This window comes from Mus musculus, chromosome 16, assembly GCF_000001635.26.
Source record: "Mus musculus strain C57BL/6J chromosome 16, GRCm38.p6 C57BL/6J".
Taxonomy (NCBI): Eukaryota; Metazoa; Chordata; class Mammalia; order Rodentia; family Muridae; genus Mus; species Mus musculus.
This window is the reverse complement of record NC_000082.6, coordinates 23,985,089-24,010,631: the sequence shown is the minus strand read 5'-3', so window position 1 is coordinate 24,010,631 and position 25,543 is coordinate 23,985,089. Positions and strand designations below refer to the sequence as shown.

Below are 25,543 nucleotides of genomic sequence, written 5' to 3'. Positions count from 1 at the left end.
ATATATACTCATATGCCACATGTAATACTTCCATGCATTTATTAGTGATTTGCACTAGTGTTCCAAGGGATGTTTTAGGAGTTACAGCCATGTGTCCAAGACCTGGAACCACTTGAATAAGACCTAACTTCCACAGTAAATTCTTACTTCCTATCATTTATTATGGTGGTGCTTTCCTGCTTGTGTTCTGACTGGTGCAGGAATGACTTTTGAAGCATTAAGAGGGAATATAACAAAACAGCCCCAGGGCTATGGAAAAATCCTCCATTTCCTAGTATATTTAACATTTACTGTATATACACTGTCCACATCAGAGACCACACTAAGTGATTTACAAGTATACTATTACTAAATATTAACTCCCTGGAGGGAAATAAATCATTGTCCTCATTTACGGATGAGGAAACTGGGGTTTAGGCAAGTTAATTGAGCCAACATCACTAGCTAATGAATATCAAAATCATGATTCAAACACAAGCACTTTGCTTCCAAAGTCCACACCATGGATTCAAAGTTAAACCACTCATGAACATGCAGATCCGAATGGTCCCAATGTACTGGGGCTCTGGCAGGCCTTCAGGTGCTTGCTTATGTTGAAGCTTTGGATTTGAGTTGTTGAGAGAGACATTAGCTATGCAAGGTGAAAGTCCTTCCTAAACAGTTCCACCAACTGGGAATCAAATGTTCAAATATATGAGCCTGTGGATGCTATTCTCATTCAAACCTCCACACTGGGCATCTTGATTCCTTGTCTAAGCATCAGAGCCTACTGATGAGGGTTGTGCTGTTAACTGAGAAGGTAATGTGTGGAAGTATCTGGCATGCTTCCCATGCAATAGTAAATGTGAATAATTCAACTGTTGTCAACCTGATCAGAAGAGGTCCAAAAGGTAGTCTGGTATTCAGTCGCAATGAGATTCTGAGCAAGATCTTGCCAGACTAGTCCCTCATCCTTCTGGATGAATGACCACCTGGTTGAACTAAGTCAGCAGTTCTCAACCTGTGGGTTGTGACCCATTTGGGAGTCGAATGACCCTCTCACAGGGGTCACACATCAGATATTCTGCATATCAGATTTTTGCCTTGTCCTTCACGACAGTAGCAAAATTGCAGTTATGAAGTAGCAACAAATAATGTTATTGTTGGGGTCACTACAACAGGATGTACTGTATTAAAGGGGGAAGTTTAGAGCCACTGGACTAAATGATCTCTTGTAAGACTGTGTAGGATCCTAGGTCTTCATCTATTCTGAAGAGGATATGCAGATATCCTTACTTCTCACAACCGTCAAAATGAAGGCACCGAAGTGTATTTTGCCTTGTATCCTCTACCCTGGGTAGGGAGCTGAGACATGATCTATGCACTTGGGACTTTCTGGGATCGTCACGGCCTTTCCTTTGTAAGTGATGAAACCCCAGTGTCTGTCTGTGTACTAGAAAGCTCATAAGGGGAATTCAGAGCCAGAGACTGGACTCTAGAATTACGACTGTGGATCTAGCCACTAAGCTTTGTGATCTGTAAATGGTAGAGCTATCGGAGCAGCCTTGGCTTGCAGTTCTCATGTGACTGATGCGAAGATCAGATGAGGTGAATAATGGGTGGTAAGCCACTCTTCTAAGAGTTGGACCACTGTAGTGGTTGGTAGGATGTGTGAGTGTGGTAAGGAGGTGGAGAAGGGAGATTCCAGACCTCTGGCTACTTAGGGGATCCTTCATCTGGCTTTTGGATAAGGGAGTCACAGAACAGAAGTGTGTGTGTGTGTGTGTGGGGGGGGGGAGGGTGGTGTTAGAAGACACACACCTTCATGAGGATGTGTTCAGAGTCCTAATAAGGTGTTATTTTTTTCCCTGCACATCAGAGTTTGAGGCTCACTTCTCCTTTCATCTTTACATACATTTTCACCACATTAGATATAAGTATCTCTTTCTTTAACAATAGGAGACTCAAACTCAGAAAAGCTGTTTAAGTTATCCAAGCTTACCCAGCTATTTAGTGTCAATCCCCAGGGTGAGGGGGTGGGAGCAGGCGATGCACCTGCCTTTTCAACCCCCTGAATGCAAACAAAGAAGTGTTGATGCTATTGCTTCAAGCCCCTTGAATGTGGAAAAGTAACAAAGTAAAAATTTAAAGTGGGACCCAAAGCAGGCAACAGACTGAGCTGTTAGATATATTCTAAAGGTAGGAAAAAGGGCCGTGGTGTACCCAAACCTGCAACCAGGTCCTATCCATGCCTGGTACTATGAAAATTTAATTCAACTGTACACGGCGACTGTTTTGAAAAAATCAGGTATTTGGCATATATCTTCAGAAAGAGTAAAACTAAAAATACAGATCTGGGGGTGATGCCTTTTGGTCTTTCTACACACCAGGTTTCCTTTTCAAATCAGTGGAAGGAAGTAAGATCATTGAGATGATAGCCACATAGCAGCTACCTGTCACTCAGTAGAGCTTAGCAAATGCTTACTAAGCATATCCAAAGGTCTAGGTGTACATACAGAATACACACAGCAACAGTACAGTTTGAGTGAATATGTACATTCTCTTAGATAGATGATGGATGTACAGATGGGTGGATGAACAGGACCAAGACAAGATAGCAGAGACATTTCACACACGCCTCTAACCTGTAAGTGGGTAGGGAATGCTAAGAGATCTTATTTTAAAAATTAAAGCACAAGGAAAATTTGTAGAGCACGTACTGTTTGCTCATAGTAGGAAATGGGAAGTACAGCATCTTGCACTAGCCCCAGAAGATCATAAGAAACGTACACTGGCAATTTCAAGTTATAATTTCTGTAGTTAAGGAACACTTGTATTTGGAGACAAAGAAGAACATTTTTTTTTTCTTTCATGGGACTCACCCGTTAGAGTGTTAGAGATAAGAAAGCTCGGGTCCTTTGTGCACTGAACCATTTCAGGTTTAAAGTTGAGCCATGTGTAAAGGAAAGTTACACTACATAAGCAGACTCAAATAATCCAAACAAAAACATTCCTTCTGGGGCTACCAATATTTCAGAAGCTACCATGGAAAGTTCAAGAAAGAGTTCGTTACACGGAAATAGAAACTTTGCTGGGGCCCAGGGGTGTAGTTCAGTGGTAGCACACTTGCCTAACATGCACAAAGCCCAAGGTCCAATCCCTAGCACGGCAAAAAAAAAAAAAAAAAAAAAAAAGAAGGGGGAAAAGAGAGGACGATCCAGGGTCAAGAGTGTGGACTTGGGGTCTGGGTTCAGCTCCATCTCCCTTCCCAGTCTTTCTCTCATCTGCTTAGTTGTCCTCTAATCTGGACAATAGTTCCTCAGGCTCCCAATTTGTAAACTGTAGGTATGTACTTCATGTGCCTCTGTTTGGAATAAAATGAACCACTGCATAATAAAGGCATAGCCAACGGTGTCCCCAGTCTAAGTGGTCACAGTACTTTATCTCCTTCTCCAGGGTCCGATTGCACCCTCACACCGGGCAAGGCATGTTCTCTCTGCTCATCTACTATTCTCAAATGATCTAAGAAGTCCATTAAGTCAGCGTTTCTCAACCTGTGGGTCATGACCCCTTTTGGAATTAAATGACCCTTTCACAGGGGGCACATATCAGATATCTTGCATATGAGATATCTACAGTATCCTTCCTAACAATAGCAAAGTCTCGATTATGAAGTAGCAATGGAAATAATTTTATGACTGGGGGGCCACCACAACAAGAGGCCCATAGCATTAAGAAGGTTTGAAAACCATTGCATTAAACACATCTTTCTAGTCCTCCTCTCTACTTTAGACAGATGGCTGAGATCATGCTAGCATATAAAAGTCCAGCCTTAATGTATATGTGCATCGATATACCTTGCTACATTAAATCCTCAATATATAACTTACATGGTAGCAGTTCCTTTTCCCTTTCCAAAGGAGTAAGCCAAAGCCTGCACCCTAGAAAGAGATAATGATGTCTAACATGTAGTGGAGACTCTTTAGGAAGACTTGACAGCATGTAGGAATGAGCTCTTTCACTGGAACTAACTATAGCCTTGATATATCACATGCAATTTTTTCAATGTTTTCTTCCTGTGCGTATTTTCTTCTAGCACCGAAAACTTTAGTTGTCTTTCTTTCTTATTATCCTTTGAATAATGTTGCCTTTGTGGGCTGAGATCACAACTCTGCTAAGAGCTAGGATAGAATCTGGAAGACAAAACAAAACAAAACAAAACACAGAGTCCTCTGAACTAGCTCCCTGACCAAACATGCACAAACAAATCTGACGATGCTTGGGAACCCAGCCCTTGCTGCGGGAATTTTCACTCATCTCTTGATTGCATTTCTTTCAGCATTTGATGTACTTGCTGCTGAATCCACGATAGAGCCAGCTCTGTTCTCTGGACACTGATTTTATAGTCTCCCTGGAGGCTCTCAAACTGTCCCCTATGAAATGGTCCTTACTAAGCTGTACCCGGTGTGACCGTCAGTACAGTACAAGGTGTTGTTCTTATTGCAGCAATAGACCGAGCCCGGGGTATTATTGGCAGCCTTGTTCCTAGCCATTTCCAAACAGACACAAAGCCCAGCTTCAACTCATTCTAATAATGGAATTACATTTTTGAAAGCGCCAAAGCCAGTTTTCATATTTAAATATTGACTTTCACCACACGGGAAAGGGTGGCTAAATATACGAGTGACTGGAAGATTTTTGGCAAAGATATTAATTGGGATTTTTCCATTGTCAAAGAGGCTATCTAAGAGAGAACTCACAGGTAAAGCTGTGGATTATTAGGGTTCCAGGGTTCTGAGAGTCAGAAATCAGAGCAGATGCTGTATGTGAAGCCTAGCATGCCCCATAGGAGCCCCCAGCTTCCCAGAAAGGATCCAGGCTTGAACTCTGTCTCCTTTGAGAGGCAAGAAGATCCAGTACACAAGACTACTGTGGAGGTGATATTAGAACACTGTCTGTCCATGCTCCCTCCCCTTGACCCACACTTTGAAACTCTGCACTTCATTCAAAAGGGGTCTAGAATAACATCTAAGTGTAGGCTGCAGATTTTGGGGGTTCAGACCCCAGCTGTGCTATCTGGACCTTCACATTTCTATCCATCTGTTTCCAGTCTATCAGATAGGGGTGACACCACCAATACCACCACCCATTGCATTATGATGACTGAATAAATCATAAATACAAACTATTTTTATAACAGTCCAAATTATGTGCTGTGATAAAAAAAAATGGGCTAATTATTTCAAAGCTTACTGGTTTCGTGTCTGTTATTTCAAGGATATGTTCATTATTTTACTTTATTTCAATGTTATGCTCAACTCTCATACCTCAGATCTTTCTGTCTAAAGCAGTCATGTACTTGTATTCAACCAGAGGATATTGCTGGTCTGTGACAGCTGTGGTGACTGTTTTTGTTTTTGATAACCCCCTCCTGAACCAATCTGGGAGCACAAGAGACAGAGGCTAACTAACTCTTTAACCTCTGTATATATGGTCAGTTGTGGGTTTCTGTAACATTCTCCATTTGTTGCACAAAGGCGGTTTCTTCACAAGAGGTAAAGACTACTCTTATCTGCAGGTAGAGGGACCAATACTTAGAATGTAGTTAGGGACTTTACTGTTTTAATAAAGTGGTGATTATAGGTTTCTCTTCCAATCGTCATAACTTTGCCAGCCCCGAGTAGCTTTCTAGTACCCAGTGTGATCTCCCTCTCGTTGATCAGGTCTTAGTCCAATTAGATAGCTATTGGGTACTGACTGCCAAGGTATGTGTGCCAATACTGTACCTTTAGGGTTCCTGGGTCATACTAATGGTTATATTACCATAACACAATTATTTTTTAAAGACTAAAAAACATTACAATCAGTTATACTCTAACACATAAAATACTCACAGCAAATGTATTTGTACAAAAACCAGAAAGATAAACCAAGATATTACAAAAAAGTTGAATAGAAGTTCCTATTCACTGGTAGCCTTTTATTCAAAACATGCATTAGATAGATAAACTGCTTAACCTACATGTCAGGTCGAGATTAAGAAAAGGGAAAGAGAAGAAAAGAATGATCTTAATCTTTACATATTGGAATTCAAAAGGAAAGCATTCAATTACAAGCTAATTGCTAATTGGACTTGAGTGCTAAGTAATAGGGACTCAACAGGGACTTATAAAAAAATGTGCGTCTCCTGTAATGCTCTGCCAGTGCCTGGAAAATACAGAAGTAGATGCTCACAGCTATCCATTGGATGCAGCACAAGGTCCCCGATGAAGGATCAGGAGAGAGTACCCAGGGACCTGAAGGGGTCTGAAGCTCCACAGGAGGAACATCAATATGAAATAACCAGTACATTCAGAGCTCCTTGGAACTAAACCACCAATCAAAGAAAACACATGGTGGAACTTGTGGCTCTAGCTCTATATGTAGCAGAGGATAGCCTAGTCTGTCATCAAGGGGAGGAGAGGCCCTTGGTCCTATGAAGGTTCTATGCCCCAGTATAGGGGAATGCCAGGACCAGGAATGGGAGTGGGTCAGTTGGGGAGCAGGAGGAGTGGGGAGGAGACAGGGGATTTTCGGAGGGGAAATTAGGAAAGAGGATAACATTTGAAATGTAAATAAAGAAAATATCTAAAAATAAAAAATAAAAATAAATGTGTGCTAGGCTCAGTCATTATGCTGAAGTTTAATACAGTGGTTCCCAACTTTCCTAATGCTGCAGTCCTTTAATACAGTTCTTCATGTTGTGGTGACCCCAACATAAAATTATTTTTGCTGCTACTTCATTATTAGCCACTGTTATGAATTTTAATGTAAATATCTGCTATGCAAGATATCTGATAGGTGACCCCTGTAAAAGGTCCATTTGACCTCCAAAAGGGTCTCAACCCACAAGTTGAGAACCACTGAAGTAGACCTAGCAAATTGTCCAGTTATTTCCATCACAAATGACCACACCGAATGTTCTGATAAGTAAGGAATCAAGAAGATGACGCCTTCTTGACTTAAATGAAGTGGAGAAGTCAGTTCTGAGAGTGTGTGGTGATTCACACACAGTGGCTGTGATTATAAAACGAAGAAAAGGTGGTGGCTGTAACCCACATCTACAGAGCTGGATCCAGACAGAGGATTTGTCGGCCTCAATCATTTTAATGTCAATCCTTGAGACTACATTATGAGATGAAGAAAGTTCTCAAGCCAATGGAGTTGGCTATTCTCACCAACCCATTTTTGCCAGGGAGTTCATTTGTTTGACCCAATTTCTCTATAATTGAGAAGTTTGTATTTCTAAGGACCACTTCACCCTTACTGTTTTGGAGAAATTGTTCCGGTAAAAGTGGGACTCACACTATAGTTCATATTGCCTGAGAACTCACTATAATCTAGGGTACCATTAACCTCACCACATCTTTTCCCAGACTTCTGGGGGCTGTTATAACAGGAGTGAGCCACAACTTTTGGCTTGGTTCTTTTTTGTTGTTATGGTTTTAAACTGTCTAGTACAAAACTCAACTGTTTCCCCTACTATCAAAAATTGATGGATCCCAAATTTGTATCTCCAAACTGGTATTTTTTTTTATACTCAAGTCTTGAATATTCAATTGCATCCCTTAAAATATCTACCACAGAGACATTGTAAACATATCATGTTCAAAACTGAGTTTTGAACAATTCTCACCCACCCCAAAATATTTCTTTACCCTGTTAATCCTTGAACTGCCTAATCAAATAAAAATTGAGATTTTTATTGTTAGCTCTACTGCCTTTGCACTCGCCACAGATCAGTGTGATCTGTTGCTAAATCCTGTCTATTCTTACTTGGCAGTGTGTATCAAGTCTTTGATACACACTTACTGCTTACTGGCTTGCTCCTCATGCCTTGCTCCTATGCCTCACCATCTACAAGGCTAACTCCTTAGTCTATGTTAGTGCCTCTCATACCAGGGATCTTACAATGGCCTTTTAAAAAGTTCCCTTCTGGAATCTTTCTTCCACTGAACAGGTAGAATTACACGCTGACTAGTTTGATTTGCTTGTCTACTTGTCACAAGCTGAGGTCATTTAGGAAAATGAAATGTCAACCGAGGGAAGGGGGAACACCACAAGATGGGCCCATAGGCAAGAATGTAGGCGATTTTCTTGATTAATGATTGGTGTGTGAGGGCTCAGCCTACTGTGGGTGGTGCCACTTTTGAGTGGGTTGTCCTGTGTTGTATAAGAAACTAGGCTGAGAAAGGCATGAGGAGCAAGCCAGTAAGCAGCCCTCTGCTTCAGTCCCTGCCTCCAGGTTCCTGCCTTGACTTCCTCTGATAGTGTAAGCCTCAAGTCAAATCAAACCTTTCCCTCCCAGGTTGCCTTTGGTCTTGAGGCTTTATCACAGAAACAGTATGCAAAGTTTGTCTTAAGATAAAAGTCAGATCTGTCTACCATCTTGCTAACAACCTTTCACGAAATCTTGGGCATTTGGAATAACCTATAAAGTCCTAACTGTGACCTATGAAGAGCTATATATGAATAATCTCCCTCCTGATCCTCTGCCTAGCTCTCCTCTGCCATGCCAGCCCCTTCCAACCGTTGGAACCAACCATGAACTTACTCTGTAACGTTTCACTCTTGTTTTCTTGGCCTGAACATGTTCCCTCCCACTTTTGGCCTGGCCCAAGGGAGCCTTCTCTTTATAATTTCATATAAAAGTGTACTTAACAGATATCCCTGTTGACCATTGTTGAGAAAGTACTTCCAAGTGGGTGACCAAACTCTTTGTGTTCTGACCTCCTCATATCTTACAACTTGGACAGTCCCAGTCTCCCAGTTACAGTGCTGATAAGGGCATACCTTGTACAGGAGTTCCTTTGCTTTGATCTACTTAGATATGGATTCATCTGGGGCAGGAATCAGGCACCTACAACTATGGTTGGGTGAAAGGTTTCAGGAATGGGATGATAGGATGGGGAAATAGTGAACCATTGTGGGAGATGACTGTCCTTGCACAATGTGGAGATTGTCTAGGATCCTAATTTTTGTGGTGGTTCACCCATTTTCAGTTTTTAGACCACATACAACAATATTCTTCCCTCTTTATTTCTAGGAATCTAAAAATAAATAGTCTATTGATCCTGGGCTTGGTGATGACCAAAGTGGCAGGGGCAGGCAGGCAGGCTTCAAATGATATCCTCATGCCTGCCACCTTTATCCCTTTGCAGGTGTGTGGCCCATTCATTCCTGTGGAATACCCTGATTCTTCTGTTCCAGTTTGTACTTACTGGAGACTATACAAAGCATGGGGTGGGCCTGACCTAGTAGCACAGAACTTTAATCTCAGAACTTGAGATGTAGAGGAAGGAAGGTCAGATCTTCGAGGCCAATCTAGGCTATATGATGAGTTTAGAGTCAACCTTTGAGAGAGAGGACTAGAGGAAGGAGGAGACAGCCTGTTGCAGGAAATGTTAAAAAAAGAACTGCCAAGTTCCCTAGATCCAGAGGGAAGGCTTTAAAATTTATATTTTATTTATTTAGTTTTGTGCTGTATATGCACATGTGCATTTGGCTGTGTGTGCATTCGTATATACATGCAGGGGAAAGCTAGAGATTGATCATTGAGTATCGTCCTTGATCTTCCTTAACTGTTCTCTTCCATGTCTTTTGGGGCAGCATCTTTCACTGAACCCAGAGTACATCAATTCATCTAGGCTTGATGGCCATTGAGCTCAGGACCTGTCTTCACCCATGCATCCAGTATTCCACAGGGCCCGGCTTTTATATGGGTACTGAGTCTCTGATTTGGGTCTTGATGTTTGTGTCTCTAACAGAGCCATCTCTCTGGCCACCAAGATGGGCTTTTAAACATTGTATGAGTGTTTATTGGGGGAGGTACATGTGCATCTACGTGGGAGTGTGCGTTGCATGCACATGGAAACCAGAAGCCGACAGTCAGGTGTCCTCTTTGAATGCTCTTCACCTTGTGTTTGAAGACAGGATCTCTCACTGAACCCAGTGCTCACCAATTGGCCAGGCTGAGGATGGACCTGACTCCTCCTGCCTTCCTTCTCTGTCCCCACATGCACACTAGGTTATTGAGTCACACCACCCTTGCCATGGTTTTCACATGGCTGTTGGCTATCCCAACTCAGGTCTTCACACTCAAGCATCGGGCACTTCATCTTTAGCCATCTCGGTAACCTCACAAAATGTGCTGTTGCCTCTCTCCCCTCAACACCTATGCTTTGATTCTTATGGAGTGCCTCTTTTATTTACTGTAATGTCCTGGGGGTGGCTCTGTATTTGCTGTAGAAAGAAAAAGGATAGATTAAAACTCCACCATGAGATGGAGTTAGACCAGGATTTTTTTTTCCTGTCATTTAGGGTTTTCTGGTAGATAATTATCCTGCCTCATTATTTTGATAACTCACTCATCACTTCAATTGCTTTAAAATGCTGTAAGCAGCTGCCTTGCCGATCTTAGAACACAGGCCCAATCAATTGGAATTTTACTGTACATTTTTCTAAGAGTAAAGTTAGCTCAGAATAATTGCTTTTTTTCCTGTTTGGGTGTAGGAAAGGTGTAGGGAGGAGCTAAAGTAAAAGAGAGAGGAAGAAAGGGGAAGAATGTACCAGAAACAAGGATCTAACACTGGATTTCAGTTCCCACTACAGGAAAATGGTTCATTTCCAATTCTGCATTTCAAGAACAAAAAGACTTTCTGATGATCTTTTCAGATTTTTTCTTTGGATCAGTGTTTATCTTTAGCTGAAATGTATATCTTCCAGTACTTAAAGGCTTAAATCATTTGAGGAAGTGAAATCATCATATTTGAGGATGGTTGCAAAGTCAAGACTGGGCACTTGAAACGCAGATTTTCTAGATACAATATGAGTCTCCGGAGGTGTTACCAAATAACGGAATGCCTTCCCCTGACTTTGGTGCTTTCCAGTCTGGCTAGTCATTCACCAACCACTCTAAATGATGATGTTTGGATCGCCTTCCCCTCTGGTGCCCTTAATTCTCCTGACATGCTATTAAGTTCTCCCTTCATTGAAATGACAACCTTAGAGAACAAGAAACTGAGATCCCGAGAACTTAGTCAACTGTGGAGCTTCTAACTGTCATGTGGTGTCCTCAGACTTCACACTGAATTCTCTTTCGGTTCTTCCTTCTTCAACTTAGTCAACGTCTTTTAAGTGAGCATTGGCTGTCAAACATACCACTGAGAAAACAGAACTGAACCACCTCTGATCTTGAGTTTATTCTTCAAGACAGAGATCAAGGCATAGAGGCTGGAGTGCAGAGTGGAGGGAACTGCATGGCTCTCTAGGGAATCCTCAGGAGTCTGGTGTGGACAATTCTGTGTATGAGATTGGAAAGAAGTTAGCCCGAATGGCGGAATTCTTTAAGCATCTTGTCCTTGATTCTTAATTCACCTTCCTAAATTACAGCCTCTACCAATCTTTTTCTGTCCATTTTGCTTTGAGTCTCTTGCTGAGATTTTTGTCCGCAGAACTTACAGCATAGCAAGGTTAATCTCAACAATTTGATGCTTAAACATTGAAAGCTGCTGGACTTTTGATTAATTGTTAAATCTCGTCTAGGCAATATGTATGTGCCATCATATCTGTGCAGTTTCAATCCTGAATACCACTCTCCCCAATGGTCCCAAATTTTCAAGGCTGGCCTCCACCCCAGAAGTATTAGGAGGAAGTGAGACATTCTAAGAGATAGATGTACTAGGGGCCTCCTAGTTTATCAGCGGCATGACCTCTGTCTTTAAGTTTTGCATACTTGCAATGAATGGACCACATTCTTCCATCATTATAAACTGCCTTGCCATGGGGCCCAAACAGGAGCGCCAATGACCTAGACTGAGACTTCTAAAATCTGACCAGAATAAACATTTTCTACTGAAGGGTTAGTGCATTGGTATTTGTTATAGGAGTGGAAAGTTGACTACTCTAATATCCAATTTGTTTTTGCCTGGCCACAGAAAACAAATAGTTATAGCTCCTGGCTGATGGGTCCAAGCTGAGGCAGGCTGGATCTTGATGGCTGGAATGCTGTAGAAACCCGTCTTGTTGCACAGTTTACGACCCAAAGTTCTGGAATGCCCATAGAGCTATGACGATCTTGACCTTAGGTGAATTGACATTGTGATGCTCAGATTCTCTGGTAACTAATGTTGGATTCTAGAGTTCGGGTTGTGGGTATTCCTTTAAGTTGTGGGCATTAGAACCACATGATACTGGGTGATCTTTGTTTATGGTAGAACCTAGCACATGCACGGATATGCTGAACACGAAGCTCAGAATAATAGGCTTTCCAAGAAGGCTAAAAGTGCAAGTGAGAGCTAAGTTGTGTTGCTATGGCTTGAAAACTCATGATGATGATAGAGAGAGCTGAGGCTGTGAGCTCTCACATGGGCTCTTTAGGGCTCCCTCCACATGGGGAGTTATACGTTCCTGGATGGTACATGGAGGTGACTGGGCTATACTCAGTTTTCACAATAAATACTAGATCAAACACTTCAGAGGGCTGACGTCATGAGTGAGCTGGTGCCTCCCTCCAATCTGAGAGCAGGTTTCAGAGAGCAGCTTCTGGGAAGTCATGGTGTTTTACTGGGCTCCCAACCAGGACATGTGGGGCAAGTTTTAGCACAGGCACTGTCGTTTGTGTAACCTAAAGCATGTCTCAGCACCTTTCCGGATCTTTACGTCTTCAGTTGATGGTGAACGCCTGTGGTCAGGAGCCCATGTTTCATTCATTCAGCATAGTGCCTACCTCACAAAAGGTTAATAAAATATACAAGTTTGAGCAAGGAAGTACATGTGTAAATAGAAGGAATGAAAAGTGAGAAATCATGTTTGTAGTTTAAGAGAGGGTAGTCTTAGTAAAACCATGATCCTTGCTTTCACCTACTAGATACTGACCTCTAACCTCCCCCCCCCCCACTTCTTTGAAAGCCAGTGATTCTGATAATGACATCATCTCCAAAGTTCTTAACAGTTCTGTGGTTTTTCTGATTGAAAGCTGAAACATAAACATCGAAATAGTTTATAGTTTTTCAGCATTTTCTAGCCAAACATTTATCAAGAATCAAAATAAATGACCTGCTGTCCTAAGAGCGTCTTGAAGATTTAGCTACCAGGATAGCAAATGGGTGACTTCATAGCACAGCACCCAGGAAGCCCTTTGACATTTGCAAATGTCGTGAAACACTAACAGACAAGATACCCACACCACCAAGGGGGTGGGAAATAGATCAGAGATGTGCAGATCTGCTTTATTTATTTGCTGTCAGTGCCCATAGAGAGGGAGGCAGCTTGTTGCTGGGGAGGCTGGTATTTTCAGAATGAAGGAAACTCTCTCTCCAGTACTGTACAGCAGGCAGTTCTCACTTCTGTTGTGAGCCTCCCAGATGTGAGTGACTGGCACTGTAAGTGAAATATTTGAAACTGTGAGTTAAGCATCTCATTGTCTGCAGAGAAAAGGCATGGCTTGGGGCTTTCCATGTGTGTGTCAGTGAGATATAGGTGGTGGACATTAGACATTTTCAAAGACAAAGAATAGAGGGAAAAATTTATAATCCTACTACCCTAAAGCAACTGCTATACATATTTGGTTAGTTGTGTACTCTTATTTATATTTAGTCTATTTTCTAAAAAAATATTTTAAAATATAGTTGTAAGTGTATTATATGGACTTACAAGAGGTATATATGGATGTGTGTATCCAGCTTCATTACTTTACATATTACCATCTGCTTGTTTGTTTGTTTGTTTGTTTTGAGACAAAACACATAACCCTGGCTGGTCTGGAGGTTACTACATGGATTAGGTTGTCTGGATTCAACAGGCACCTCTGCTTCCTGAATTTTGAGATTAAAGGCATGGGTCATCACACCCAGCCCCGTGTATAGATTTCAACTTCAATCTTTCAAACTTAGTATTTTGTAATTTACTGAACTGTTCCCCTACCTAATGCTCTCTCTAATAATTCAGCCATGACCAAACATGTAGACCGTTTGAAGTTTCCATATCTGATGCAATGCTAACATTAATGTTCACATGCTCACATTCAAAGGTCGGCTTTCCTACCAATTCCATTATATCTAGAGCATCGATTCCTAGAAGTGGAGCACTGGGTCAAAGGGCATGACTGTGCTCTTGATTGTTTGACACGTTGAAAGCTACTGGTAGCTTTCTGGAAAGGTCATGTAAGTCACAGTAGGACTCAGCCTTCCATCATTTCTCCAAGAACTATTTGAATGTTATATATACGATAAGTGTAAGTGTTGGTTCAAAGACTTATCGATAGCTGACGTAAAGGCTGTAGAATTGGGAAGAGTTAAAGGGGAAAGGGAAAAGGACACATAATCTGAATAAGCTTTAGAACTAGAAGCCACTGGTTGCTGGCAACAGTCAGAAATTAATGGGATATTTTAAGTCACTATGCATATCAATGTTCTAGCAACTGCCAGCGTACTGAAGTAGATACTGCGGCTAAATAACTGACACAGTGTAGCTCAGATGGGACACAGCCATAGGAACTTGCTAAGTTTGCTGTAAACTATTTTCTTGTCTGGATTTCCCCCACATATAGAACCTGTGAAGAAAAAGATGAGACTAGAATAGGAAAAATACATTCAAAAATATCATATAGCTGTATAAAATAGCCTTATATAGTTCAGTTTAATCAAATAGAGTTTAAGCTAGAGGCTCTCTCATTTAGACTTATGTGGTTGTATGAAGTTAATGAAGCTCCCGGCTGGGGTTTCAGTCCAATGCTCTTTACACACCTAGAGTTGCAATTCTGTTGACCCACAGTTCCACTGGAGTTATTAAGTAAAAGCAAACACTCAGGGAAGATGGTGAGCACTCCCACGTCAACAACAAAGCCCTAGGTTCTGTGGGTCTCACATAGATTGATAGGTTAGCTGAGAGTTCTGTTTCCATGGAGGGTTTCCATGGAGAAATGCTAAGCATGTGGATTGGGTCACCTGCCTTGGTGTCTCCCGGGTGTTCTGATGGCTCTCTATGTAGATGGTGGCACACAAGAAGTTACTTTCAATTTAGGAACTAAGGGAGTAAACAGAAGAGCTGGGAAGGATGGCTGACGACTCTAGTCAGCTACAGACCTCTGGGAGCTGAGGCAGGAGAATCATGATATCAATGGTGGCTACATAGTGAACCTGTCTCAAAGCACCAAGTGAATGGATGAGTAAATATATATTACAAAAAACAAGCCAGCATGCTGTCCTGACTCTATTTTGAAGAGAACCAGAACCCATCTGAACTCAATGGAGGCCGAGGTCATATCTGGAGGTTTCTAAGAATGAAAAAGATATCACACATGAATATATATTTTTTGTTATAGGCTTTATTTCTAAGAATAATTTTATAATAACAGAAAAGTAAGAAAACAGCCCAGAGAATAACTCTGTATCTACTTTCCCCTACACTTCATAATTAGTAACAACTTCTCAACAATAATATCAGTGGCGATCATGGATTCAGTCTTGCATAGGGTTCTCTTCTGACTTTTGCTGTTCAATGGTCTGATAGATCCTAGAACTTTCTCTCTCTTCTCTTCCATCTTTGTCATTTCTTTCCATCTCTTTCTTTCTCTCTTCCTTCCTTCCTTCCTTCCTTCCTTCCTTTCTTTCTTTCTTTCTTTCTTTCTTTCTTTCTTTCTTTCTTTCTTTCTTCTTCCTTCCTTCCTTTCTTTCTTTCTTTCTTTCTTTCTTTCTTCTTTTTCTTTCTCTCTCTCTTTCTTTCTTTTTCCTTCCTTCCGTCCTTCCATCCTTCCTTTCTTCTTTCCTTCCTTCCTTTCTTCCCTGCCTTCTTCCTCTTCTTATTTCTTCTAATTTTATGTTTACTTTGAATGCTGTTATCACCAATCACCACACTTCTCCATGGCTATCAGGGCTCTCTCTCTAGGTCCTTCCTTCCTCTCCCTTCTCTCTCTGCCACCTTCCCTATGTCCTGAAATAGTTCCCATATTCACAAGAAGCCTGGCAGCTTAAAGACTACCCAGCTTACAACTGTCCTTCCCTTTCTATCATTGACTGGGACAGTTTTCCAGGACAAAAAGAAAAAAATAATAAGAGAGAAGAAAACAGGAAAACAAAACTGAGAGGCAGAAAAGCTTTGAGGGGCTGCCACCTCTGATCAAGAGATCAAAGAGGAAGGAAAGCAACAAAGGGGAACTGGACCTCAGACCCTGCACTTTCCGATCCTTAACATCCGAACCAAACCAAACCAAACAATAACCAAAAAAAAAAAAAAAAAAAAAAAAAAACAACAACAACCAAGCCTTCACCACTTGGCTTTTGGACTCAGCACAATCGGAGACTTTGGTCTACAACTGGTTAAAAATTGATAAGATGACTATTTGCCGATTGCCTTCCTTTACTCTGAAGCTTACACTTTAACCTCTGGCTCCACCCCCAGACACACACACACACACACACACACACACACACACACACACGCCAGCCTTTATTTTTATTCCCCATCCTAAAGTTACACAAACGTATGTCTAGGTACACAGTCATAGAAGTCAGGCCACACCGGCAGCCCAGAAGTCCCTGGGCTATCCTCCCTTCACACAGGTGAGGGAACTGGGTCCTTATGGTGGCTTTGCCCTGTTAATCGTCCCAGGTAGAACTGTAATTAGAAACCAAGCAAGTTGAGCAGCAAGCCACTCTTCTCCCTCACTCTGGGTACCTCAGAGCCAGGTCTGTGTTCTTACTATGTGTACAGGCTACATAGAGACCGGCATGTAAGGTACATGCACCCAGCCTCTGCAGCCTGACCTCAGGGGACGGTTTGATGACTTGAATTTCAGGCAGCTGAAAAAGTTTCTGCGGGCGGTGGTTGAAATAAACAAGAACAGCCACTGTGGAGATGTGAATGGAAAAGTACCAGCCCTCCCTTCCTCCCTCCCTCCCTCCGCACATTCTTCTGTTCTCCAGCTATCCCTGCCACCAAGCCAGCTTCAGATAGGCTTATGCAGAGTCAGGTGTACAGAAGGTGGTGTGGAGACGAAGAAGAAGAAGAAGAAGAAGAAGAAAAAAAAAAGGCAGGCACAACACGTAAATCAAGTTTTTCCACTCCTAGCCTCCGGTGGTAGAGAGCAGCCTGGTAGGCAGGGCCAGCCACCCTGAGTTTACAAATACTCAAGTCCCTCCCTCCCCTCATCCCTCTCACTTTATGGTTTAGTTTCCGCTTTTCCTCCTGCTAAGGTTTCATAGGAAGTGAAAACCCTGCTATTCAAAACAGTGCTGGAACGCAAAAAGCCAAATGATTGCGTGTTCCCATCCTGACACTTCTCTATTTTAAAACCCAGATAGTCATTGCCATTTAAATTAATGAGCAGAGCATGGGCAATTGGTACTGTGGTGAAAAAAGCCTGTAAGCCAGGCTGGAAAGGTTTGCTAAAGAGGGGCAGATGATGATGGTGGTGAAGAAGAGGAAGAGGAGGAAGAGGAGGAGGAGGGAGGAAGAGAAAGGAGAAGGAGAAAGTGGAGAAGGAGGGAGGGAGGAGGAAAGGAAGGAGGGAGAAGGAGGAGGAGGAGAGAAGAAGAAGAAGAAGAAGAAGAAGAAGAAGAAGAAGAAGAAGAAGAAGAAGAAGAAGAAGAAGAAGAAGAAGAAGAAGAAGAAGAAAACGACGACGACGACAAAGAAGAGGAATGGACGAATGAGCCTGCTTTGAGCAAGAGGAGAAACTGAAATGAGATCTCCTCCTCAGGAGGTGACAGCACAGCTGCCAGTAGGCTCAGGTCTGCCCCCCTGTACCAGTGTTTCAGTATTTTTTTTCTCCGTTTCCTGCTCGTCCCTCAATCTATCAGAAAATCCACTAACCTATCCTGTGGCTGGGGATAATATACAGAGAGTTTTTATAGAATGTTGTTTCTTTGTTTTTCAAAGATGAAGTCTAATGTAGCCCAGGTGGCCTTCAAATCACCATGAAGCCAAGGAAGACCTTGGACAACCAATCCTTTTCCTCCAGCTTTCACATATATGTCTGGCTTGTGTAGAGCCCTTCCAAAGGAAGGTCTTGAAAGAGAATAAAGAGGTATGCTTTTCAATAGAACTGTCAATGTTTACAGCTCAGACCCTTCATATAGCCACACAAATTCTTCACAAATCCAAATGGCCCCAGCTCCTATAAGCATAGCCTGGAGTCAGTTCTCAGAACCAGCTACTGTTTACACAGGGCCTCATGCAGCCTTGCTGTCCTCCATTCTGCAAGCACAGGATACACACCCCTGAAGGCCAGATTGTCAGGTCAGCCCGATCTTCAGAATTGACCACGGGCATCAAATCACATGGATTCGTTTTGAGCTGTGACTCTAGGTTGGCTCACGAGGGACAGTCTAGTCTTTGCGAAGACAGAGCCTGGAGGGGTGATTATCAATCAGTAAGGCTCCTCGTTCTAGAATCTACAGTGCTGAATTGTGGGAACGGTCTTGGGTGTGAATTGTGTTCCATCCCTTCAACAATGTAATATTAGTACCGAGTTATTTTATTTTGTAATAGAGCTTATATTTACCCAGCAGCCGTGATCAAGGATCTTTCCTAAGCTCAGTCCACGGGGCAAGGAAGTTGGCCGAGTCCCCGATCCTGAGTATTAGCAACCAGGAATCATTAACTCATGGCATTAGCTGATCCACGTTTTTCTCAAGTCTGCAGAAATAATTCATAAAACCCCAGGGCATGGGATCACTCCTGTGGGCTCCTTAAGGATGATTTAAAGGACTCTGAATATATTCCGGTCATTTCTTTATCCCAATAATAATAGCACTGTAGAATTCAAGGGCCTTACATAGCTAGAAGTGATGAGGTAAGACCCATAAAGAGAGAAGAAAGGACATGCAGGAAGAGATTGCATTGGTATAAAACTCTATTAAGTCACTTTCTCTGGAACCGAAGAAACTGAAAGGTGAGCGCATAATTTTCTTCAACATCCATTCAGTTGAGAGAAAAGAGGCTCATCTAAAAGCAGGTGCCTCCTTCCGTTTTGGTTATTTTCTTCCAACATACACACTTTGACTTGGGGGGTGGGGTGGGAAGAGAGAGAGAGAAGGGGGAAAAAATCAAAACACAACAACAAAAATCCCACCACAGTAACACAAACTCTGGCACATGGTCCCAGGAAGGATAAGAGGTCCTAGTGCTGGGTTAATAAAGCAGGGCTGGTGAGCTGTTGCTCTGAGAAACTTTTCAGAGAATCAAAGGGTTTGAGGTATGAGAAGGGTAAATTCCTTCCCAGCCCCCACTCTGGCTGGCTCTACCGCCCGAGGGAGCACATTTCCCTTTGCTCTGCAGCGCCCCCATGGGGATAAAAGTGGAATAGCAAAGGGAACACAAGACCGACAGTCTCTCTCTGTCTCTCTCTCCCTCTCTCTCTAACTCTGTGTGTGTTTGTGTGTGTGTGTGTTTTGAAGACTTGGTGGTGGGAGTCAAGGGATAAGACACAAGGTCACTCTGAGAAGAAAAATAACCAAAATCACCATAAAAGTAATTCTATTTATGAAGACAACAATACAACAAAACCATACACCTGCGTTCCAAAGCTAAATTGCATCTAAGAAATTTGAAGTACTTAATGCTCAGAAAAGGTAGTAATCAGACAGCTAGCTACACAAAGAAATTCACTTCAGCAAAATTAGGGTGTCATTTTGGTCCAGTGGGATTAACTTAATACTCTAAAATGAGAGGGAAGGGGACTCTAAGACACAAAAACCCAAAGCAGCCACCCTGCTTCCGGGCAGTGTGGATCAATTTGACAAAGTCACCGTGTCTTTGGAAGTAAAATGTTCATTTTCCCAACAGTGATAGGATTAGGCCTATGTGTATTCCTCAAAAATCCTTCACAAGACAGGCTTTTCCACCGAGACTGCAGTAATCCATCTGCCAATACGTATTAAAGCATTCAGATTTCTCAGGGACAGACAACGGATTTTCTAAGTTCCAACCCTCACAGAAAACAACCAGCTCCTTCCTCGACTCCCCCAGTTCTAAAACCTGTGACATCATCTTTTGAAGTGGTGGTACTCCAACAACAGCACAGCAAAAACTTCTCATAGGACCAGTCCTCTGTACCCCACAAGCCAGCAGTCTTCCAGAACTCTGCTTGCATCTCTATTTTTAAGCCCACGTTTAGGGTTGTGGTCCACAAGTATTCATTAGAAATTAATATGTGGAGATATTTTGCGAATGCTTGAAAACCCCTCTGTGATTTAACGAGCCACTTGAAGGACTTTCACAGCTAAAGCCCAGAACAGCCTGACCTTTGAAAGAGTCTTTTGCTCCAAACACTTTGAGTTCATTCTAGTTCTTAAGGAATCTGAATATTATTTAGCTCACACCCTTCTTGCAAGAGACAGACATAAAAGAAACAAGAGTCTCACTCATCCAGGGATGAGTAGGAGGGCAAAAACCCCGACCAACATTTAAATAAGGAAACTGCAGCTATGAACACATAACCCAGGGCCCACCGTGAAAGGAGTCTGCCCTGTATTCACCTTTTAAAATAAAGGAAGAAAGAAGGGAAAGAAAGATTCCGCTCCTCTCCTCCCCTCAGCTCTGCTCCAAAGCCTAGAGGACCCGGCTGCGAGCAGTGCGCCTAGTGTAGCACAGCCTGTACTCAATACGCGCAGTATCTGTGATCCTGGCAGCCAGGCCTTTAGAATTCCCTCAGGCTGATCCCTTCAACACATACTGAAGAGATTTTTTTTCCTTTCTCCCGACGACCTTGAAACGAACCCAGTGGGGGTTTAAAAAAAAGGGTGGGGGGAATGTTCAAGACCTTAAGAAAATAGCAAAATACAAACATGTATTTGGCTTCACAGAATGTTGTAACAGGCAAACATTACACGTACCCACACACACATTTCTAGCATCAAGAAATTTCCTGAGAGTCAACAGTAACAGAGTAAACCCACCACTCGCTGTCCTGGAAAGAAACAAACCAAACCAATCCAAATCCTTTTACATCTCTTTCAAGTGCAGGAAAGCTTCAGCAAAAGTCCAAGAGGAAAAGGAAATTGTACCAAGGGCGGCTGGGGGGCGGGCGGGGGGGGCGGGCGGGGAGCGGTGGTGGTGTTGGAGGTTGGGGCTGTCATATGTGGCCAAAAATGTAAGCTTCTGTCAATGGTATTAGGTTGAAATATTGCACCTTTAGAGAGAGAGAGAGATAGAGAGAGAGAGAGAGAGAAAGCGAGAACGCAGGGAGACAATAAAACCAACGAATGACAGTCCCGACGATTTACATAACACCACAAACTTGCAAAAGGCAAAAATCAGAAGCGGAAAAAAAACCCCACCTAAATCATTAAAATACAACAGGAGCATCCCAAGCCACCATCCCCAAAGGACCCCCCCCCCGCCCCAACATAATTGTCCCAAATAAAAAGAAAACAAATGAACCCACCGAAAACTGCTTGGCAAATATTTTTCTCGTGGTGCCTAATACTCTAGCTGGAAGGAGCTGTGGTATTTATTGTTTTCTCCCTCCCTCGTCTCTCTAAACCTGCCTCTAACACACTTGTTCTAACGGCTCAACTCTCTCGCTCCCTTTTGTGTATTTAGCTCGAGGAGCCGAGTTTATGGGTAGGAGAGGAAGAATTAGCCCCAGACCCCGGGAAAGCAAAGCGCACTCTCCCTCTTATGTCACCGAATAGCAAATTAGTTCTCAGAATTCCAGAGGCCGAGCTTTGCTACAGCGAAGACGCCGACGTCACGGAGCCCACGTGACGGCGGCGGAGCGGGCGGTTCCATCGGTGGCCCGGGGCAGGGAGGGTCGCCTTGTAGCCGCGCGCGCCCGCCTCGGGACCCCCGGTGTTCCGGGCGGCGGTGCTGCGGGAACCACGATCCGCACTATAGGGCGGCGAGCGGCGCGGCCCCGAGGCATTCTGCCGGCCGGGAGGGCGCTGCGGAGCGCGCCGCTGCCACCGAGTCCTCCCCTGCTGCGGAGCAATGGTAAAGCCCGCAGCTCAAATTCCGAGAATTGAGCTCTGTTGATTCTTAGAACTGGGGTTCTTAGAAGTGGTGATGCAAGAAGTTTCTAGGAAAGGCCGGACACCAGGTGATTATTGCTGTTGCTGCCGCCGCCGCTGCCGCTGCCGCCGCCGCCGCTGTTGCCGCTGGTGCCGCTGCCGCCGCCGCTGCTCATGATCATTATTTTACCTTTTAATTCTTTTTTTTTCCGCTTTTGCCAAATGCTTTGGCTCCAAGTTTCCTATGTGTATCTATTGATATAAATGTATCTATTTATTGATTCTAGCTGTCAGGTGTTAAAATAAATGCCGAAGATCAGCCCCACGTCTCTCCCACTGTAGGATCTAGCTTTTCGCATACGTATTCTTCTTCTTCTTCTTCTTCTTCTTCTTCTTCTTCTTTTTTTTTTTTTTTTTTTTTTTTTTTTGCTGTCTTGGAGCGCCTCGGCCGCCTCGGGGAGGCTGTGCCGCCCTGCCCGGTGTTGTTTCGGTGTTTGGAGACGCAGGGGCGCGGGGCGGCGGGCGCTGGGTTGCGCGGCCTGGGAGGGCGGACCGCGGCGGCCCCGCCGGCTTCGCGCGGCTTGGCTTGCTTTCTCTGCTCGCTTGCAAACTGCCTTCCCCGCCGCTGCCTCCCTCCCCGCTCAGTTCTCCCGGTGCCCGCGTTGGCGGCCGTCCACCGGCCCCGGCCCCGGCCCCGGCCCCGCACAGTCCCTGCCTTGCACCCGAGCCGGGAGTCAGCGGGGGGAATGCAAGCCAACTCCTCGGCTGGTTGTTTTATTTTCCCTTTTCTTTTTGGTCATAAAGCCAGATGAAGTATCGTGTCTGCAGTTTCCTTTGAGAGCCGTGATCTTCCCAAGGAGAGACAGTGTTTTGGGAAGGCTTCGCTTGCACGGGGGGCGGGGACGTTGAATACTTTGAAAATTACTCTTTCTTGGTTGGAGTCGAGGCAGTCGGGAACCCGGGTGCGCTCGGTCTGCCCAGCCCGAGGAAGGAGGCTTGAAGGCGGGACAGGGATTTTGGGGGAGGGTGGGAGAGGGGTGCGCGGTTTTTTTGTTTTTTGTTTTTTGTTTTTTTTGCACCTGCGGCGCTTTCAGCGTGCGGGACCCGGGGGGGTCTTGGCCAGCCAGCCCGGAGCTCCGGAGAGGTGGCGGGATTTCTGGCGGCCGCGGTGTTTGTATTTTGGGTGCTGCGTGACTGCGTTGGCTCTCAGCGGTAGTTCCCTCCCTTTCCTAAATTTAATTTCATTTTTCCCCCTTGGTGCAAGCTGTGTTTAAAAAAAAAAAAAAAAAAAAAAGTGGCCCTGGGTATAGCGATAGCCACTCTTCAGATTCCCAAGGTCCTTATTTTGGGAGAAGGAAGAAAAACAGAGCCCCAGCCTGCGTTCCTGATTTGCAAGATCAGGGAGGGAAGAAGGGGTACTTTGTGATTCCTGCTGGGGGACCCCGGACGGGAGGAGCGGGTGCGATAGGGAGATCTTTGTGAGTGATTTTGCAAAAACAGATTGCGAGGTTGGTTGGATTTGCAACCTGTGGCTCTCCTCAAGGGAGGGAGTAGGAATGGGGAAAAGCGGCGGCGGCGGCCCGGGGAGGGAGTGGGTTGAGAGTTGGAACCTAGGAAATGGGCTGCCTGGGGGGCAGTGGGAGCTGGAGGCCACCCCTGCCGGAAACAGTGAACGTTAAATGTCTTGAGAACTGCGGGTTGCGTTGCCTGTATAATACCGCGTTATTGGAACCCTGGCGAGAGATGGAGCTAGTGTTGCAAAAATGAGTTTTAAAGGTCCCCTATGAAAAACAACAGCACCAAACAATATTATTTTAACAGTAAAATAAATAATCTCTGTGTTGCGCTCCCTCCCATAGAAATTTAGTTTTTGTGCTAGGGGTAGTGAGAAATGACCTCAAGCCCGGCGCTGGAACTCAGAAGCAGTTACAGGGTCCTTGACAAGCATCGCACCCCACTCCCTAAGAAGTAATTTTATCTCTTTTTCCCCTTCAAACATTGTATAGTTCTCATAGGAAAATATTGCAATGCCAGTGTATATTACTATCCACAAAAAAAAGAAAAGAGCAAGGAATGGAAGGGGGGAGAGAGAGAGAAGGAGAGAGAGAGGAGAGAGAGAGAAGGAGAGAGAGAGAGAGAGGAGACTGTTTAGAAATACAGTTTGTGGCTCTGAGCTATGCCTCTGGCTTCCTCTGCAGTTCGCTGGTTTCCCTTTTTCTTTGCGAGGTGTGTGGTGTGAGTATGTGTGTGTGTGAGTGTGTGTGTGTGTGTGTGTGTGTAATAAACAACTTTAAAATAGGGGAGGGGGCAGCGTGATCCATCCAGAGACAGGTATCTATTTTGCTCACAATTTACTACCAAGTGCCTTTGGCAGGCACTTGAGCAGGACCTCATAAGCCTGCAGACCAAGTTGAAGTTCATCTGGCCCTAGTCCACATGCTATTCCTGGAGGTAGCAAACTTGAGCTCAAAGGAGTTAGGTGAAATTGTATTCTTCTTTATATACCGATTTTAATAAAAGAAGGAAAGATATTTGTCCCGGGGGGGTGGGGGGAGAGGAAATGGAGAGAAAACACCAGGAGATGGACATTTCTCTTGCTAAAATGACTGCAGTTGAGTCCTGAAGCCAAAATAGAAAGCTGTAGATGGACACCTCCCCACCCCACCCCCACTCCCCCACCCCCTAGTTTATAAATAGAAGTTTCCAGCATCCTATTTGGAAGATTTTCTTTTCTAATACTTCCAGGCATTGGATGATTTTAAAGATCTGTTGGTAGTGACAGTAAGGTTAGATGCTGTTCAAGACAACCAAGTGACTTGAGCAGAGACAACCAGGAAACGGGTATTCACTAAATACTCTCTTCCTCACCTCAGGTTTGAAGGGTTTACCAGAGTGTTTTCTTGAAAAGACTAATTTATTCTGGCCTTGGTGGTCAGGAATGGCATCCTAAATTTCTAAGTTGTCGTTTGCTGAGCCCCGAGGAGTTCCAGTTATGGGTTGAGCCATGACTAGATGTCAAAATCTTTCCTTCCCTCTGTCCCCTGCTGGGGATATCCCCCTCGGTTGTGAAAAAAAAAAAAAAAACAACCAAAAACCAAAAAACAAAAACCCAAAAACTTAAGTTTCAGGGGAGGTAGTGCGGCAGCGCCACCCCTTGGTGAGTAAAACTATTGGTAAAAGTCAAATATTTGAAAAATAATTGTGAAATAAGCCTAATGTGCTTACCCCTAACCCTGAGAGAGAGAGAGAGAGAGAGAGAGAGAGAGAGAGAGAGAGAGAGGAAACTTTTAAAATCAATACTTTGCAGTTAATCTTTCAAATAAGATAGAGACACGTTGTTTTCCAAACTAGAATGGTGTCCTACCAGGCGATGTCCTTCCCATAATTCAAGGGACACCCTTTCAGGAGTGGAGATGAGGTGGGATAGAGGTGGGGCTTATCTGCGACTTCTCTGGATTGATGTAGCTATTTTCCTCTCAGACTTGACTTCAGGTACCGCAGTAGATTGACGGTCTGACTCTGAGCTAAAGAGGAGTGTGTGTGTGTGTGTGTGTGTGTGTAAAACCGTAGAACTG

The 25,543-nt window shown here is 43.8% G+C and overlaps 1 protein-coding gene and 1 long non-coding RNA gene across 4 annotated transcripts in view; one reads left to right on the top strand and one right to left on the bottom strand.

The window, feature by feature from the left end:
- Positions 1-11,195: 11,195 nt before the first annotated feature.
- Gm31527 lies at positions 11,196-22,365 on the bottom strand. The gene is made up of 2 exons (XR_384770.3): positions 21,404-22,365; positions 11,196-11,318 (listed from the first exon to the last, which is right to left on the bottom strand). It is a non-coding gene; the product is annotated as a predicted gene, 31527 (long non-coding RNA).
- Bcl6 (B cell leukemia/lymphoma 6) overlaps positions 21,766-25,543 on the top strand; it is a 23,817-nt gene continuing 20,039 nt past the window's right edge. Inside the window, exon 1 of one of the 3 annotated variants that reach the window (XM_030248941.1) lies at positions 21,766-21,951. The gene's annotated coding sequence lies outside the window, so the exon portion shown is untranslated. Of the gene's footprint in view, positions 22,058-22,369; positions 23,937-25,543 lie in introns of those variants that run through there. The other 2 variants (NM_009744.4, XM_030248940.1) reach the window with 2 other exon arrangements.